The sequence below is a fragment of the Ranitomeya variabilis genome, chromosome 6 (genome assembly GCF_051348905.1).
Source record: "Ranitomeya variabilis isolate aRanVar5 chromosome 6, aRanVar5.hap1, whole genome shotgun sequence".
Lineage (NCBI taxonomy): Eukaryota > Metazoa > Chordata > Amphibia > Anura > Dendrobatidae > Ranitomeya > Ranitomeya variabilis.
In genome coordinates this window covers 155,624,759-155,644,024 of record NC_135237.1, presented here as the reverse complement: position 1 = coordinate 155,644,024, position 19,266 = coordinate 155,624,759, and positions in this window count along the sequence as shown.

The window sequence follows — 19,266 nt, the reverse complement described above, 5'->3', positions numbered from 1 at the left end:
TTTGGTTTTGTATTTTTGTCCAGCTTGTTCCAAATCTATATCCTGACCTTTGCTGGAAGCTCTAGGGGGCTGGTGTTCTCCCCCCGGACCGTTAGACGGTTCGGGGGTTCTTGAATTTCCAGTGTGGATTTTGATAGGGTTTTTGTTGACCATATAAGTTACCTTTCTTTATTCTGCTATCAGTAAGCGGGCCTCTCTGTGCTAAACCTGGTTCATTTCTGTGTTTGTCATTTCCTCTTACCTCACCGTTATTATTTGTGGGGGGCTTCTATCCAGCTTTGGGGTCCCCTTCTCTGGAGGCAAGAAAGGTCTTTGTTTTCCTCTACTAGGGGTAGCTAGATTCTCCGGCTGGCGCGTGTCATCTAGAATCAACGTAGGAATGATCCCCGGCTACTTCTAGTGTTGGCGTTAGGAGTAGATATATGGTCAACCCAGTTACCACTGCCCTATGAGCTGGATTTTTGTATTCTGCAGACTTCCACGTTCCTCTGAGACCCTCGCCATTGGGGTCATAACATTTCCCATTCAGTGTGTAATGGTGATATTGATTCCTTCTTCCCATGTGTATAACCTTACATTTATCATTGTTAAACCTCATCTGCCACCTTTCAGCCCAAGTTTCCAACTTATCGAGATCCATCTGTAGCAGAATACTATCTTCTCTTGTATTAACTGCTTTACATAGTTTTGTATCATCTGCAAATATCAATATTTTACTGTGTAAACCTTCTACCAGATCATTAATGAATATGTTGAAGAGAATAGGTCCCAATACCGACCCCTGCAGTACCCCACTGGTCACAGCGACCCAGTTAGAGACTATACCATTTATAACCACCCTCTGCTTTCTATCACTAAGCCAGTTACTTACCCATTTGCACACATTTTCCCCCAGACCAAGCATTCTCATTTTGTGTACCAACCCCTTTGTTCTGATCCACAAGTCATGAAAATACAGAAAAATCTTGAAATGAGAAGGTGTGTCCAGACTTTTGGTCTGTACTGTATATATATATATATTATATTATATTATATTATATTATATATATATATATATATATATATATATATATATATATATATATATATATATATATATACACACAGCACAGCCCCACAGTTTGGACACACCTTCTCATTTCAAGATTTTTCTGTACTTTAATGACTATGAAAACTGTACATTCACTCTGAAGGCATCAAAACTATGAATTAACACATGTGGAATTATATACTTAACAAAAAAGTGTGAAACAACTGAAATTATGTCTTATATTCTAGGTTCTTCAAAGTAGCCACCTTTTGCTTTCATGTTGGTGGATGGCACGAGACATGATGTCCCAGATGTGTTCAATCAGATTTAGGTCTGGGGAATGGGCGGGCCAGTCCATAGCTTCAATGCCTTAATCTTGCAGGAACTGCTGACACAACTCACTCCAGTCACATGAGGTCTGGCATTGTCCTGCATTAGGAGGAACTCAGGGCCAACCGCACCAGCATATGGTCTCACAAGGGGTCTGAGGATCTCATCTCGGTACCCAATGGCAGTCAGGCTCCCTCTGGCGAGCACATGGAGGGCTGTGGAGCCCTCCAAAAAAATTCCACCCCACACCATTACTGACCCACTGCCAAATCGGTCATGCTGAAGAATGTTGTAGGCAGCAGATCGCTCTCCGCAGCCTCTCCAGACTCAGGGCGCCAGTGGCAAATTTGCCAAGCCTGCTGTTCTGTGGCAAATGCCAAGCATCTTGCACGGTGTTGAGCTGTGAGCACAACCCCCATCTGTGGACGTCGGGCACTCAGACCATCATCATAGAGTCGGTTTCTAACCGTTTGTGCAGACAAATGCACATTTTTGGCCTGCTGGAGGTCATTTTGCAGGGCTCTGGCAGTGCTCATCCTGTTCTTCCTTGCACAAAGGCTGAGGTAGCAGTCATGCTGCTGGGTTGTTACCCTCCTACGGCCCCCTCCACATGTCCTGGTGTACTGGCCTGTTTCCTGGTCTCCAGCCTCTGAACACTACGCTTACAGAAACAGCAAACCTTCTTGTCACAGCTCGCGTTCATGTGCCATCCTGGATAAGCTGCACTACCTGGGACACTTGTGTGGGTTGTAGAGTCCGTCTCATGCAGCCACGAGTGTGAAAGCACAACCACCATTCAAAAGAGACCAAAATATCAGCCAGAAAGCATTGGTACTGAGATGTGGCCTGTGGAACCCACCTGCAGAACCACTATTTTATTGAGTGTGTCTTGATAATCTTAAGTGGACAACAGTTTGATTTCACAGAAGTTTGATTTACTTGGAGTTATATTCTGTTGTTTAAGTGTTCCCTTTATTTTTTGAGCAGTGTATATATTTACATTTTGCTATATTCCTACTGGTGTAGCCTATACTTCTATTATATATAATATTCTTGGGTATTTTTTCAGTGCGGGTACCTCTTGTATGTGGTGCTACTTTTTACCATTTGTGTTAATGAAGGTATTTTAACTACTGTAAATACGCAATTCTAAGCCGACCCAAGCATAAGCCGTCCCTCCTAATTTAGCCACAAGAAACTGGGAAAACTTAATGACTCGAGTATAAGCCTAGGGTGGGAAATGCAGCAGCTAACGGTAAATGTCAAAAGTAAAAATGGATACCAATAAAAGTAAAATTAATTGAGACATCAGTAGGTTAAGTGTTTTTGAATATCCATATTGAATCAGGAGCCCCATATAATGCTCCATAAAGTTTATGATGGCCCCATAAGATGCTCCATATTAAAATATGCCCCATATAATGCTGCACAAATGTTGATTATGGCCCCATAAGATGCTCCATAAAAATATTTGCCCCATATAATGCTGCACAAACCTTGATTATGGCCCCATAAGATGCTCCATAAAGATATTTGCCCCATATAGTGCTGAACAAACGTTGATTATGGCCCCATAAGATGCTTCATACAGACACTTGCCCCATATAGTGTTGCGCAAACGTTCATTATGGCCCCATACAGACACTTGCCCCATATAGTGCTGCACAAACGTTGATTATGGCCCCATACAGACACTTGCCCCATATAGTGCTGCTGTAAGGTTTTATACAATTTGCTATATCTGCTGTTATTTTTAATAGAACCTAGTTTTTCCTGTCGGCCATTTTGCTTTCTGTTCTGCTGTATCTACTTTGCCCTTAACCAGCATGGAGTTTTCAGTTTTAATGTTTCCGCCCTGTTCTCTGCCACTTGCCCTTTTAAGCAGCATCAGCTATTTAATCAGTGCTTCAGAATCAAGTCTGCAGTTTACCTGTCACCTTGCTCCTGGAAGACTTGGACTTATTATCCTAACCACCTTCCACTTCAGATCCTTGGACATGTGTGGACTCGGGAATCCCTCAGCTTACCATCAACATTGGCAAGGGAAGTAGAGAGAGAACCTTTAACCTGTTTCTGTGACTAGATGGACTTAAGGTTTATTCCTGCCTGTCTTGTCTCCTGCCTGCAACTATGTTAACCCTTACTCGTATGAAGTAATACAAGAACTACTTAAACAAGCCTGTGACTTCTGTGTTTCCTTGCACCCAAGCACAAGACTCTATAAAGACTGTATTTTATATTTGACAGCTGCACAAACGTTATTGCCCCATAAGATGCTCCATACAGACACTTGCCCCATTTGCTGTTGCTGCGATAAAAGAAAAAAAAAAATCACATGCTCACCTCTCCGTCGCTCAGGCCCCCAGCACTTTCAATATGCACGTGACTTCGTTCCGGCGCCGCTCCATCTTCAGAATCTTCTGCACTGTCGTTCAGGCAGAGGGCGCGCACTAACCACGTCACCATGCCTTCTGACCTGAGCGTCACTGCAGAAGACGCTGAAGACGGTACGGCGCCGGAACAGGGAGCAGGTGAATATCGTGCAGCACTGCGCTCCTCATTATACTCACCTGATCCTGGTGCTGTGCAGTCCCTGATTCCCTGGTGCTGCAGCTTCTCCCTTTACTGAGCGGTCACCGTTACCGCTCTTTACAGTAATGAATATGCGGCTCCACCCCTATGGGAGGTGGAGCCGCATATTCATTACTGTAATGAGCGGTACCATGTGACCGCTCAGTACAGGAAGAAGCTGGGGTGCCGGGCAGCCAGGGACCTGCAGGGAACGCGCCAGGAGCAGGTGAGTATAATTAGACAGCCCCCGCTCCCCCTCCCCTGCCAACCCCTGGGTATGACTTGAGTATAAGCTGAGAGGGGGACTTTCAGCCCAAAAAAATGGCTGAAAATCTCGGCTTATACTCGAGTATATACGGTATATATTCTTGTCCCATATTATCTTGGATCATATGTTCGGTTTCCTTATTCTTGGTCTTTTCACAAGAATCAATGGTGATTGATGGTGAACAGCAGGCTGCCTGTGATACTTCCCCAAAGCAGGTCCCTTTGCGGAGGTGGAGCCATTGGAGGTTATTGCCAGTTTTCATGTTGTGGAGAAAAAGCATAAGCAGATCCTGGACTCTATCTATACTGTGGTCTCTCTGGACATTTTCTCAAAAATTGCCCAACTTATCCTCAGGTAAGCATATACCATCATGAGAACATCTGAGTCTGGGTGACGGCCGAGGAGGTCACCCAGACTCCCGTGTACCTTTTTCTTCCTCTGATAAAGTACTGATAAATGCGGTGTTATCCTTCAAGAACCAGGTTATCAACATTCGCGTTCATTGACTGTGAGTTTGCTGCTAACTTTATTGATTCAGGATTGATTCTGAAGGAAGAAAGGATTAGGGACAGTTAGTTTAGAAAGACCCATTCAAATCTTCACCATTAACAAGACACCATTAACCCAGAAGTTGGTCAATAGGGCAATGGTGGATTTCACTCTTTAAGTGGGAGCACTCCATTTCTGAATCCATCTCCTGTTTTGGATAATTTACCTGCTGGGTTTGTACTGTGGCTTCCATGGTTGCATATTGACAATCCTGTTATTGGTTGGTGTCAGAAGTTACAATTATTACAAGAAATGTCTACAAAAAAAAATGTCAAGAAATATCTAAAATTTCTGCAAATATGCTCTGCTAGTATGAAGAGCCTGCCGGTTGAGCCTGAAGGACTTTAGAGATGTGTTCTCGGAAAACGAAGTGGTGCCGGCGATACTACCACCGCATCATATTTATGATTGCACTATTAATCTTGTCTCTAATGCCAAATTACCTAAAGCTCGCCTTTACAAATTGTTTGGCCCTGAACAGCTCACCATGAAAAAGTATGTTAATGAATGGTATACAAATGGAATGTCTGCTCGTGATCCTCTGTGATGTATCTATGACTTGACAATCTAACATAAACCTATACACTTCTAGAGTAGCATTAGTTGATATTTTTTCTTAAAGGGAATATTTTTTTGCTACCTCATGTAGAGCAACATAATGTAGGAAAAGAGATCCTAATTCCAGCAATTGTGAGATAGTGCTCATGTAATAGAGTGCAGGGTTGCGTATGTCACCACGGAACAGACAGACCAACTGTTGAAGGGGATTTATTAACAGGGGTAAAATTCTCCTCGCAGGGAGTAAACAGGGGGTTAATGGAGTCAAACAGTAAACGGTAAACAATTAAGCGGAATCAAAAGGGTTAACGAGTGTTCTGGTAACTTATCAGCCCAGGGAGGTCCTGACTGGAGGGTCCTTATTTCCCAATATGGATACAGTCACCAGCAGGGCTTGAGATCCTGAAGTCTCTTCTGTGTCTCCTGGAAAGTCCGGGGTTAAGCCTCTGCAGCCTGTTCTTCTCAAAGTGAAACTGGAACCAGGAAATAGCACAGCCTCCGTCGCTGCTGCAGGAGCCTCTGTGTACCAGGCTGACAGTCTCTCTGTAATAACGCTGTCACACACACACTGGGCAGTTACTTATCACACTCAGGGATCTTTGCTTGTCACTGCAGTCATCAGGGCAGCACGGTCACAGTCTGTGATTCAGGAGGCTTCCAAATCTACACCCCCACATCCAGCCTTCACTCTGGTGGGTACCTCAGCCTCAGTGCCCTCATGGGGAGCACTACTTTAAGGGGAGCACAGCGCTGCAGCCTGCCCTCTCTTTGGCGTGCTGCCTTCTCTCTGGCACGCTGCCTTCTCTCTGCTCTCCCGCTCTTTTCTGACCACTCCCCTCTCTCTTCCCAGCAGTCCCCTGGTCCCCTCTGTCCAGGGCAGAACGTCCTCCCCCCAACAACCCAGCTGTCTGACTATGTGGTTCCAGGCAAGGAGCAGGGAAAGCAACCTCCTTACACTCACTAGCCTATTGGGGATTACTCGCTTGGCAGCAGGATAAACATAGACAGGCACGTTTTTTTCACATAAATAGTCCATGTGGTTTATTATACACTCAGCTTAAACCACGGAAGGCCATGTTCCACATCACAGACCTCACATAATACTTAGCACTTCACAGTATACGGCTTTGAAGCACAGTCAGTAAACATGCAGGACCTTACTTTAAATAAAAGTATTACTTTTATACTTTATCCCTTCCATTATAAGTTCATGCTAAAAACATACAACTCTGCCCTTCACCTCTCCAAACAAACCTATTTCAACACCCTGATCACCTCACTGTCAAATAACCCTAAACGTCTCTTTGATACTTTCCAGTCCCTACTCAACCCAAGAGAGCAGGCCCCAACCACGGATCTCCGTGCTGACGATCTGGCCAATTACTTCAAAGAAAAAATTGACCACATTCAACAGTAAATCATCTCCCAATCTCTTCATACCATGCACTGTCCTCCCTCCCCCACCGCATCTAGTTCACTCTCTGACTTTGAGCCAGTTACAGAAGAAGTAGTCGGGCTCCTTGCATCTTCTCGCCCGACCACTTGCACCAGTGACCCCATTCCGTCACATCTCCTCCAGTCCCTTTCCCCGGCTGTCACCTCTCACCTAACAAAAATATTCAACCTTTCTCTCACTTCTGGTATTTTTCCCTCCTCATTTAAGCATGCCATCATATGCAGCGCCCCAGAGACCTGGTCATTGCAGTAATGTCGCTCTTCCACCAGGGGGAGTGATATTACGTCTGATGGTACTAAAGGAGTTCACCGGACCAGGACACACACTACACTTCACACTCCAGTCCACCAGGGGGAGCAAAGGCACTATCTACTAGGCCACTCCTCACACACGAGTAAAACTGGTGGGTTGGATAGGAAGTCAGTCAAAAGCTGCCTGGGTTTGACCCAGAGAGGACCTGTCAGGCAGACTGGGGGAAAGGAGGAACATCTGAGCTGCAGACAGGGGGTCCCTGTCAGGGGTGGGATCCTGACAAAGACTAAGCACGAGATAGAACTTTATGGAGCTGCGCCTGCACCCATTGTGGCAGCATCCTAAGAAAGGACACAAAGCGAATTGTATTGTGGAGAGTGAGAAACGAAGTCACAGCACAAGGAGATAATACTGGGAGGATTTCTGCCCCGAGATCGGCAGCCTCCTTCTGAGGCGTGTAGCCGGTGGCCGGAACACCGAGGAAGTAATAGGCTCTACGCATTACTTCAGAGACCGGCAGGACAGTTAATTCCAAGTTGGCTGCCCGACCTTAACACCTATGAAGACACGGAGGCAAATTGTGGGAGAGGGGCACCTCTAGGGTCCCTATAAATAAGCTCCAGGCCTACCCCGTCATACGGGTTGTCCTATCCATATCATCTGGGGGACAGAGAGAGAGAGAACATCAGAAACAATCACAAAAGTTGTGAGGACTATCCCGTGGTGCTCAGCAGGGAGGTACTACAACACACAGGCGCTAGTAGGAAGGCTACTGATTTCCACCTGGATAAGGGAACTCTGGATGTGCCTTCGGACCGGCCGGACTCTGCCTGCCCTGTGAACGGTACTCTGGACTGTGGACCCTGAAGTCTTCAGTAAAAGGTAAAGAGACTGCAACCTTTGTGTCTGCGTTATTCATTGTGCTTTACTACGTCCACCATCACCACCTATACATCTGGGAAGCCCTGGGGACATACTTCACCTGTGGGAAGGTACACCATCTAGCTGCCATTCCATCACCCCAGCGGACCCCTAGCAGCGTCAGTCACCCTGACCGAATACCACAGGTGGCGTCACTTTTAATTGGGCGCCCCTCAGAAGGGCCACGGACTGGGTCGGGCCACCGTGACATCCCCAGAACTGAGAGAGAGAGACCCGGTGCCGAGTACCCCATTGCCCTACATGTGGGGGCGCTCCACATACATCCATTACTTAAAAAGCCATCCCTCGACCAAAACTGTGGCGCTAATTATAGACCTGTCTCTAATCTTCCCTTCATCTCTAAACTCCTCGAACGCCTGGTCCACTCCCATCTTACCCGCTATCTCTCAGATAACTCTCTTCTCGACCCTCTTCAATCTGGCTTCCGCTCCTTTCACTCTACTGAAACTGCCCTCACTAAAGTCTCTAATGACCTACTAACAGCTAAATCTAATGGTTACTACTCCATGCTAATTCTCTTGGATCTCTCCGCAGCATTCGATACTGTGGATCATCAGCTCCTTCTCAATATGCTCTGCTCCATCGGCCTCAAAGACACCGTTCTCTCCTGGTTCTCCTATCTCTCTGACCGATCCTTCACTGTATGTTTTGCTGGTTCCACCTCCTCTCACCTTCCCCTTACTGTTGGGGTTCCTCAAGGATCAGTCCTAGGCCCCCTCCTCTTCTCTTTGTATACTGCCCCTATTGGACAAACAATCTGTAGATTTCGTTTCCAGTACCATCTCTATGCTGACGACACCCAATTATACACCTCTTCTCCTGTTATCACGCTGACCTTTTTAGAAAACACCAGTGATTGTCTTACCGCTGTCTCTAACATCATGTCCTCCCTCTATCTGAAACTGAACCTGTCAAAAACTGAACTCCTCGTGTTCCCTCCCTCTACTAACCTACCTTTGCCTGACATTGCCATCTCCGTGTGCGGTTCCACCATTACTCCAAAGCAACATGCCCGCTGCCTTGGGGTCATCCTTGATTCCGAGCTTTCATTCACCCCCCACATCCGATCACTGGCTCGCTCTTCTTATCTGCATCTCAAAAACATTTCTAGAATTCGCCCTTTTCTTTCTTTCGACTCTGCAAAAACTCTTACTGTTTCACTTATTCATTCCCGTCTGGACTATTGTAACTCTCTACTAATCGGCCTCCCTCTTACCAAACTCTCCCCGCTCCAATCTGTCCTGAGTGCTGCAGCCAGGATCATATTCCTCACCAACCGTTACACCGATGCCTCTGCCTTGTGCCAGTCATTACACTGGCTACCCATCCACTCCAGAATCCAGTACAAAACTACTACCCTCATCCATAAAGCACTCCATGGCTCAGCACCACCCTACATCTCCTCTCTGGTCCCAGTCTACCACCCTACCCATGCCCTCCGCTCTGCTAATGACCTCAGGTTAGCATCCTCAATAATCAGAACCTCCCACTCCCGTCTCCAAGACTTTACACATGCTGCGCCGATTCTTTGGAATGCACTACCTAGGTTAATACGATTAATCCCCAATCCCCACAGTTTTAAGCGTGCCCTAAAAACTCATTTGTTCAGATTGGCCTACCGTCTCAATGCATTAACCTAACGATCCCTGTGTGGCCTATCATAACAAAAAAACCCAAACAAACCCATAATCAAGTTCCTCGTATCATGTTCTCATACACTTTATGCAGTTAAAGGGAACCTGTCACCTGAATTTGGTGGGACAGGTTTGCGGTCATATGGGCGGGGTTTTCGGGTGTTTGATTCACCCTTTCCTTACCTGCTGGCTGCATTCTGGCCGCAATATTGGATTGAAATTCATGCTGTGTCCTCCGTAGTACACGCCTGCGCAAGGCAAGATTTCCGTGCGCAGGCGTGTACTACGGAGGACAGAGAATGAACTTCAAGCCAATATTGCGGCCAGCATGCAGCCAGCGGGTAAGGAAAGGGTGAATTAACCACCCGAAAACCCCGCCCATATGACCGCAAAACTGTCCCGCCAAATTCAGGTGACATTGATCGGGATTGATCGGCGCCTGCGCGAGCGCAAGGTTGTGCACCATATGGCAGTGTCCTCTGAGCAGAGTCCTGAGCCTATGCAATGTGATAGGATTTTGACTAGAGCAGAAAGGCAGAAATTCAGACATCAGAATGGCCTGTGTTTTTACTGTGGTGATTCTGCTCATGCTATTTCTGATTGCCCTAAGCGTACTAAGAGGGTCCCTAGGTCTGTTACCATTAGTACTGTACAGCCTAAATTTCTTTTGCGAAGTAAGGAAGGCGTTCCAGCTCCATAAAATTCAAATGCTTTATTTCTCCATTAAAAATTTCCTGTAGTACAAACAGTCCTTGCCTTAGCGCAAAAGTCCAAGTACAGAGTACATGCGACGCGTTTCGATCGTACCCGATCTTAGTCAATGAATTTCTTTTGTCTGTTACCCTGATTTGCTCATTGTCGTCCTTTTCTGTTATGGCATTTGTGGATTCTGGCGCTGCCCTGAACTTAATGGACTTAGAATTTGCCAAGCGCTGTGGTTTTTCCTTGGAGCCTTTGCAGAGCCCTATTCCCTTAAGGGGGATTGATGCTACGCCATTGGCCAAGAATAAACCCCAGTACTGGACACAGTTGACCATGTACATGGCTCCAGCACATCAGGAAAATATTCGCTTTTTGGTGTTGCATAATTTGCATGATGTTGTTGTGCTGGGTCTTCCATGGTTACAGGTACATAATCCAGTGCTGGATTGGAGATCTATGTCTGTAACTGGTTGGGGTTGTCAGGTGATACATAGTGATATTCCTTTGATGTCCATTTCCTCGTCCCCTTCTTCTGATGTTCCTGAGTTTTTGTCGGATTTCCAGGATATATTTGATGAGCCCAAGTCCAGTTCCCTGCCTCCTCATATGGACTGCGATTGTTCCATTAATTTGATTCCTGGCTGTAAGTTCCCTAAGGGTCGACTTTTCAATCTGTCTGTGCCAGAGCATGCCGCTATGCGGAGTTATGTAAAGGAGTCCTTGGAGAAGGGGTATATTCGCCCGTCTTCGTCACCATTGGGAGCGGGATTTTTTTTTGTTGCCAAGAAGGATGGTTCCTTGAGACCCTGTATAGATTATCGCCTTCTCAATAAGATCACGGTCAAATTCCAGTACCCTTTACCTTTGCTTTCTGATTTGTTTGCTCGGATTAAGGGTGCCAGTTGGTTTACTAAAATCGACCTTCGAGGGGCGTATAATCTCGTGTGTATTAAACAAGGTGATGAATGGAAAACAGCATTTAATACGCCCGAAGGCCATTTTGAATATCTTGTGATGCCATTCGGGCTCTCTAATGCTCCATCGGTATTTCAGTCCTTTATGCATGATATCTTCTGGAATTATCTGGATAAATTCATGATTGTGTATTTGGATGATATTTTGTTTTTTTACGATGATTGGGAGTCTCATGTGAAGCAGGTTAAGGATGGTATTTCAGGTCCTTCGTGCTAATGCGTTGTTTGTGAAAGGGTCTAAGTGCCTCTTTGGAGTTCAGAAAGTTTCTTTTTTGGGTTTCATTTTTTCTCCCTCAGCTATTGAAATGGACCCTGTTAAAGTCCAGGCCATTCATGATTGGACTCAACCCACATCTGTAAAGAGCCTTCAAAAATTTTTGGGCTTTGCTAATTTTTATCGCCGCTTTATTGCTAATTTTTCTAGTGTGGTGAAGCCTCTGACCGATTTGACGAAGAAAGGCGCTGATGTGATGAATTGGTCCTCTGCGGCTGTTGAGGCCTTTCAGGAGCTTAAACGCCGTTTTACTTCTGCCCCTGTGTTGTGTCAGCCAGATGTTTCTCTCCCTTTTCAGGTTGAGGTTGATGCTTCTGAGATTGGGGCAGGGGCCGTTATGTCTCAGAGAAATTCTGATGGCTCTTTGATGAAACCATGTGCTTTCTTCTCCAGAAAGTTTTCGCCTGCTGAGTGTAATTATGATGTCGGCAATCGGGAGTTGTTGGCTATGAAGTGGGCATTTGAGGAGTGGCGACATTGGCTTGAGGGAGCCAAGCATCGCGTGGTGGTCTTTACCGATCATAAAAATTTGATTTACCTCGAGTCTGCTAAGCGGTTGAATCCTAGACAAGCTCGGTGGTCTCTGTTTTTCTCCCGTTTTGATTTTGTGGTCTCGTATATTCCGGGATCTAAGAATGTGAAGGCTGATGCCCTTTCTAGGAGTTTTTTGCCTGATTCTCCGGGAGTTCTTGAGCCGGCTGGGATTCTCAAGGAGGGGGTGATTCTTTCTGCCATCTCCCCTGATTTGCGGCGGGTACTTCAGGAGTTTCAGGCTGATAAACCTGACCGCTGTCCAGTGGGGAAACTGTTTGTTCCTGATAGATGGACTAGCAGGGTAATTTCTGAAGTTCATTGTTCGGTGTTGGCTGGTCACCCTGGGATTTTCGGTACCAGAGATTTGGTGGCTAGGTCCTTTTGGTGGCCTTCCTTGTCGCGGGATGTGCGTTCGTTTGTGCAGTCCTGTGGGACCTGTGCTCGGGCTAAGCCTTGCTGTTCCCATGCCAGTGGGTTGCTTTTGCCTTTGCCTATTCCTGAGAGGCCCTGGACGCATATTTCCATGGATTTTATTTCTGATCTTCCTGTTTCTCAGAAGATGTCTGTCATCTGGGTGGTTTGTGACCGGTTTTCTAAGATGGTCCATTTGGTACCGTTGCCTAAGTTGCCTTCCTCCTCTGATTTGGTTCCATTATTTTTTCAGCATGTGGTTCGTTTGCATGGTATTCCGGAGAATATTGTGTCTGACAGAGGTTCCCAGTTCGTTTCTAGGTTTTGGCGGTCCTTTTGTGCTAGAATGGGCATTGATTTGTCTTTTTCTTCAGCATTCCATCCTCAGACAAATGGCCAAACGGAGCGAACCAATCAGACCTTGGAAACCTATTTGAGATGCTTTGTGTCTGCTGATCAGGATGATTGGGTTACCTTTTTGCCGTTGGCCGAGTTTGCCCTTAATAATCGGGCTAGTTCTGCTACCTTGGTTTCGCCTTTTTTTGTAACTTTGGTTTTCATCCTCGTTTTTCTTCAGGGCAGCTTGAGCCTTCTGACTGTCCTGGTGTGGATTCTGTGGTGGACAGGTTGCAGCAAATTTGGACTCATGTGGTGGACAATTTGACGTTGTCTCAGGAAAAGGCTCAACGTTTTGCTAACCGTCGTTGGTGTGTTGGTCCCCGGCTTCGTGTGGGGGATTTGGTTTGGTTGTCTTCTCGTCATGTTCCTATGAAGGTTTCTTCCCCTAAGTTCAAGCCTTGCTTTATTGGGCCTTATAAGATTTCTGAAATTATCAATCCGGTGTCTTTTCGTTTGGCCCTTCCAGCTTCTTTTTCCATTCATAATGTGTTCCATAGATCCTTGTTGCGGAGATATGTGGTACCTATGGTTCCCTCCGTTGATCCTCCTGCTCCGGTGTTGGTTGAGGGGGAATTGGAATATGTGGTGGAGAAGATTTTGGATTCTCGTTTTTCGAGACGGAAGCTTCAGTATCTGGTCAAGTGGAAGGGTTATGGCCAGGAGGATAATTCTTGGGTTGTTGCCTCCGATGTTCATGCTGCCGATTTGGTTCGTGCTTTCCATTTGGCTCGTCCTGATCGGCCTGGGAGCTCTGGTGAGGATTCGGTGACCCCTCCTCAAGGGGGGGGGGGTACTGTTGTGAATTCCGTTCTGGAGCTCCCTCCTGTGGTTGCTAATGGTATTTTTGTGAGTTCTGCCCTTGGGCTCCCTCTGGTGGTTTTGCGTGGAACTGCTGCTCCTTTAGGTGCTGTAGCAGCTGCCTTCACTAATCGCCTTGCCTGGGTTTGTTATTTAAACCTGCTCTGGGCTTTAGTTCATGCCAGCTGTCAATGTCTTAGGTTGGATTTGGTTCTCTCCTTGGATTTCTCATATGGCCTGTCCTTGTCAGCAAAAGATAAGTTCTGCTAGTTCTTGTTCGTCCATTTGCTTTGGACATTATTGCTTTGCAAATATGTCTCTTTTTGTCCAGCTTGTCACTATGTCATATTCAGGCTAGCTGGAAGCTCTGGGAAGCAGATTTGCCCCTCCCCACCGTGAGTCGGTGTGGAGTTCATTTTTTGTAAACTCTGCGTGGATTTTTGTAGTTTTTAATACTGACCGCACAGTATCCTTTTCTCTCTGTCTATCAAGTTTAGTATTGGCCTCCTTTGCTGAAAACTGATTTCATTTCTGTGTATGTCATTTCCCTCTCCACTCACAGCCAATATTTGTGGGGGGCTATCTTTCCTTTTGGGGTTTTCTCTGAGGCAAGATAGCTTTCTATTTCCTTCTTTAGGGGTAGTTAATTCTTAGGCTGTAATGAGGTGTCTAGGGAGAGTCAGGAACATCCCACAGCTATTACTAGTGTTGTTGTTAGGATTAGGGATTGCGGTCAGTAGAGATACCACCTCCTCAGAGCTCGTCCCATGTTGCGTTTTAGCCACCAGGTCATATCGGTGTGGCCTCTTAACCACCAGGTCATAACAGGATCCCTCGTTGGGACACCCTCTTCGCTCGTGGGTGAACACGACCTGCAGCTACGCGGTGGGCCTGAATTCCCTGGGGTTCTGTGGGGGCAGGTTCCGGCACCTTCCCTGCAGGAGGCTCGTCTTCCGATGTTCCGGCAGTGGCCTGGAGTGCGACGCACCGCTGGACGCCCCGAGCTATCCAGCCAACCTCTCTCCTCCACCGGGTGTAAGTCACCGCGTCTCCGGGCTCCAGGTCGCGACCGTACCTTCCCCCGCAGGGTTCCACCTCTTCCCGATCCACACGGACCTGCAGTGGCTCTCCAATTTCTTGTATAACTCCCCGTCATTCCCAGGAGTTGAAGAACACCACCACACCCCAATGTGATGGAGGAACCCCCTCGGCTTCCGTCAGGTCGATCTGGACCGCAGGTTGGGGTCTATTCCTCCACGCCGTCATCAGGTGCCGCAGATGTTCTGCCTCCGGCAGGATCCTCAGGCCCTGCGCCTGCAGCTCGCACTCTGCCGCGGCCGGGATGGAGGAAGCAGGGGACACCGGAGTTAGGCGGACCTCCGTAGGCTGGCCCAGCCGAGTGGTCACACGAGCATCGGCCTCCCGGCGGTATGCTATCTGCCGGGCCTCGGCTGCGGCCACACACTCCTCAGACGGCGGCCCCGTAACGTTCTTTCCTGTTCGCTAGGCCTCTGTCAGGATCCCACCCCTGACAGGGACCCCCCTGAATCATCCCCTGCAACACCCTCTGCCACAGGATGTTGCCTGGTTCCAACCCAGTCAGCTTCTCCCTAACTTCCTATCTAACCCCCAGTTTTACCAGATTGTGAGGAGTGGCCTAATACATAGCACCCTTAGCTCCCCCTGGAGGCCAGACTGTGAAGTGTATTGGTGTCTGTGATACCTGGTCAGGAGAACTCCTTCAGTGCCATCAGACATACCATAGCCCCCCTTAGCGGCGGAGCATCAGTACTGCAACGACCAGGACTCTGGGGCACTGCAACTGCATGCCTCACAGTTCAGTAACTGACCTTCATTAAGGCACATAGTCCTTTCCCCATACCCGGGGTTACCTCATAGGAGCTGCTGCTCCACAGGCTGAGTCCTCATCAGTCTGTGGTCCTCACCACAGGTGACCTGTCCGGGTGATATTCAGGACGTCCGTCGCCCGGCTGGTACACCCCAGGCCACCAGTACCAGAGTCCCACCACGTGCTCCTCAGGGAGTCAACACTCCCAAAACTTAGGTTTCCAGGACCTTCCAGCACAGAATCACTCAGGTCCACACTCAGAGAGCATACAGCAACCTACAGGAACATGTGACCCACACCCTGGTCACATTATGTACCTGTAACCACTCCCACAGGTGAGGTATGGATCACATGGGCTAGTCATGTGATCCTGACATCATTGCAGGTCCTCAAACACCCACACTGTCGAATAGGAGAAAGGGGTACAGTGAGCACCCTCACCCAGTGGTGAGGTATGTGGGTAGCCAGACCCGCCCATCTCTCATAGCTACCTGCAACCTGGACCCAGATTCACTAAACAACATCTTAGTGCTCATGTGCACCAAAGACGAAATACTCCGGGTTGCATTGTAGGGAGCATCTCCCCATATCAAGGGATACTTACAGCGCAGAAGACCTCCTCCTCTGTGACACATACCGGCCTTTCACCACAATGCTGGACACTGTCTCACTATCCCCATTACGCCTCTATGCATGTCCTGGGGAGCACATACAGCGCCCACTAGCTATAACAGGGGTCACTGCATCACACAATGTATATGTTTTAGATGTAACATGTAGCAGAGCTCAAAAAGCTGACCCATCCCACAACAGGCTCTCTATGTACATTGTCTATTGACAGTAACCAGCTTATCACAGAAGTGGAGGAGCTGGTCTAGCAGTCACTTGAGAACTAGTCCAGGCAGTGATAATATTCTGGTAATAAAGCCTTCATTGTAAGTAAAAAAAAAAACTGCATAGCCTGATAAGTGACACCGATGAATTCAGGGTTTTAATCCTACTGTAATGCAACTGCGGAGCAGTTGCGCTCAGTTACCACCAGGGGGCACTGTTATGGGAAAAAAGGGTTGCACTTACTGTGTAGCACTTTGGTGCAGAAGTGCAGGGAGCCTCCAGGAGAAGGCAGAGTAGTCAGACAGGCTGAAGTCAGCAACAAACAGGGAGATGAAGTACCAGAGGTCACAGCAAGCATGAGGTCAGAGACAAACCAAAAGTCAAAGCCAGACGGGAGCGCGGTATCCAAAAGTTTGACACAGAAGAGGAGTCAACTTACAAGTCAGAGGGTCAAAAGCCGGTCAGGGAACACCGTACCAGAGACAGAAAAACCAGAGGCGGACATCAGAGTTTAAGCCGAGTCATACACTGTAGGGAAATCATCAAACATACACAGAGTCAGGGATAGGGAACAGGTCAGACACACACACACGGGAAGTCAGAGGCAGAAGGATCACTAGGGTATACGGATCAGCTGCTCCAGCCGAGGACCAGAACTATCACTGACAATGGCTACCCAAAATAGCACCAATTAATAGCCACCCAAGAACCAAAGAGAGGCAGGAAAAGTTAACCCCTCCATGACCAGGCCAGGGAAAGAGTAGCAAGAAGCAATCCCCGACCTGGATCATGGCACCTACATCATTCTTTCCTTAGATTACGTAACAAAAAAAATTAAACTTCTCAGTTTAAGCACAGAAAAAGCAATTATTCTTTCTGTGTTGAAAGTGTGTTTTTGAATGCTTATTTGCATAAACCAATAATGCAGGCAAATATACAACCTCTATTGGTTTATTATTGGCTTTTTAATTCATTATAGGCATCAGGAACAGACAGACAGGAGAGGCCCATGTGCAAGAACAATATATGGGCACTTTGCAGTCCAATAGCTCGTCATAATTAGAGATGAGCGACATCAAACAGGCACTCCATGCATGTGTTTTGACAGTGAAACAGCCACGACACACGCCGCTACGGAGGCGAACAGCTGACCAGCCGTGTTCCCTCTGCAGCTTATTCGGTAAGCACTATAGCTTGACCCAATCAAATTCGCTCATCTTTAGTCATAATGCACAATTACACCTGATTTGGAAGTGGAAGTGGCTCCTTTACCTCTTTGACCCCAGTGCAACTGTAATGCAGGTGTCTGGATGCAACGCACATGTCATGCTCACGCCCTGACTGGTGGGCGTGAGCTCGGGGGTTTCGTGGCCCCACTGTGCCACAAACCAGACTACCCTGGAAGGGGCGTGACTATGGCAGCTGCATGGGTTTTCACTGGAGCCCCTGATGGTGAGGTCAGGCTTGTGCAGCAGGCAGCTGCCAGGTGCTACTCCAGGGTGGTGTCTGGCTGTGGCTGCTGATCCCACTTGGGAGACAGGAACACCAGGATTGGTGCGGGCATCAGGCAGGACTGACAGGAACACAGCTGAAACTCAGATGAGTAGGCTGGCACGGTTGAGACACTGACAGGACTGGTGGACAAGACTGGCACACTGGAAGAACCGGTAGGGACCGGTCTGCAGGCAGGTATGTAGAGCGGGTAAGAACCTGTTCAGACACGAGGACTTAGGAATAAGTAGAAAAAGACCGCAAGAGCGGATGCAGAGCGAAAGCACAGGAGCTAGAGGCAAGAACAGAAGTGCAGGAGGCGGAGCCAAGAGCAGGAGGCGGAGCCAAGTGCAAAACCACAGGAGGCGGAGCCAAGAGCTGGAGCCAAGTGCAGACAGGCAGGAGGCGGAGCCAAGAGCTGGCGGCAGAGCCAAGTGCAGGAGAAGTAGAACTGCAAGGAGCGGAGCCAGGTAGAACCGCAAGGAGCGGAGCCAGGTAGAACCGCAAGGAGCGGAGCCAGGTAGAACCGCAAGGAGCGGAGCCAGGTAGAACCGCAAGGAGCGGAGCCAGGTAGAACCGCAAGGAGCGGAGCCAGGTAGAACCGCAAGGAGCGGAGCCAGGTAGAGAAGCAAGGAGCGGAGAGGAGCTGCGGGAGAGGTCTCTGCAGCAAAGCTGAGCAGAGCCACAAGGAATGTGGAGAGAAGCTGCAGCAAGGGATAACTGCAACAGCAGAAGATAAGCTGAGTATAAAGGAGCAGAAACGCAGAAGTGAGGAGCAGAGGTAAAGTCACAAAGGTTCAGAGCAGGCAGAGCTGCAAGAGTGCGGAGTGAAAGCAGACTGAGAATACAAGGAAAGACAACAGGGAAAGAAGCCAAAGACTAGGAGACCGAGGTAAGACTAAGTGCAGACAAGGCAATGGAACAAGACACAAGGACAAAGACACTGGGACCAGGATATACTGCCTCCTGGTGGGCGGACAACAAGACCAAGGAAATAACACAGAAAATCCTCCAGAGAGGGAGTAACTCAGAGCAAGGCCAGGCAAACTCAGAAGCAAGACACTAACTGAGCTAACACATTGCACAGGCCCAGAACACTGGGTGGAGCTGAACTAAATACTGGAGGTCTCCTGGCAATTGGTCAGGAACAGATTGGACAGATGCACCTGATTCCTATAAGAACCAGAGAGTTCAGGCGCCACCCCTCTATACACAGAACCATGAAGCATGCAGAGAGCAGAGACACAGAACATGGAGCTGGCATAAAACAGAAACCACATCATGACCTGGAGCAGTGGGTAAGATAGCGTGAGAAATGCGAGGCCATGCCGTGATGCCAGCAGAGTTGTTACAGCACAGAGGTACAAGGCACAATTGGTGTTATTAACTAGGCAGATTAACATTCAAAGA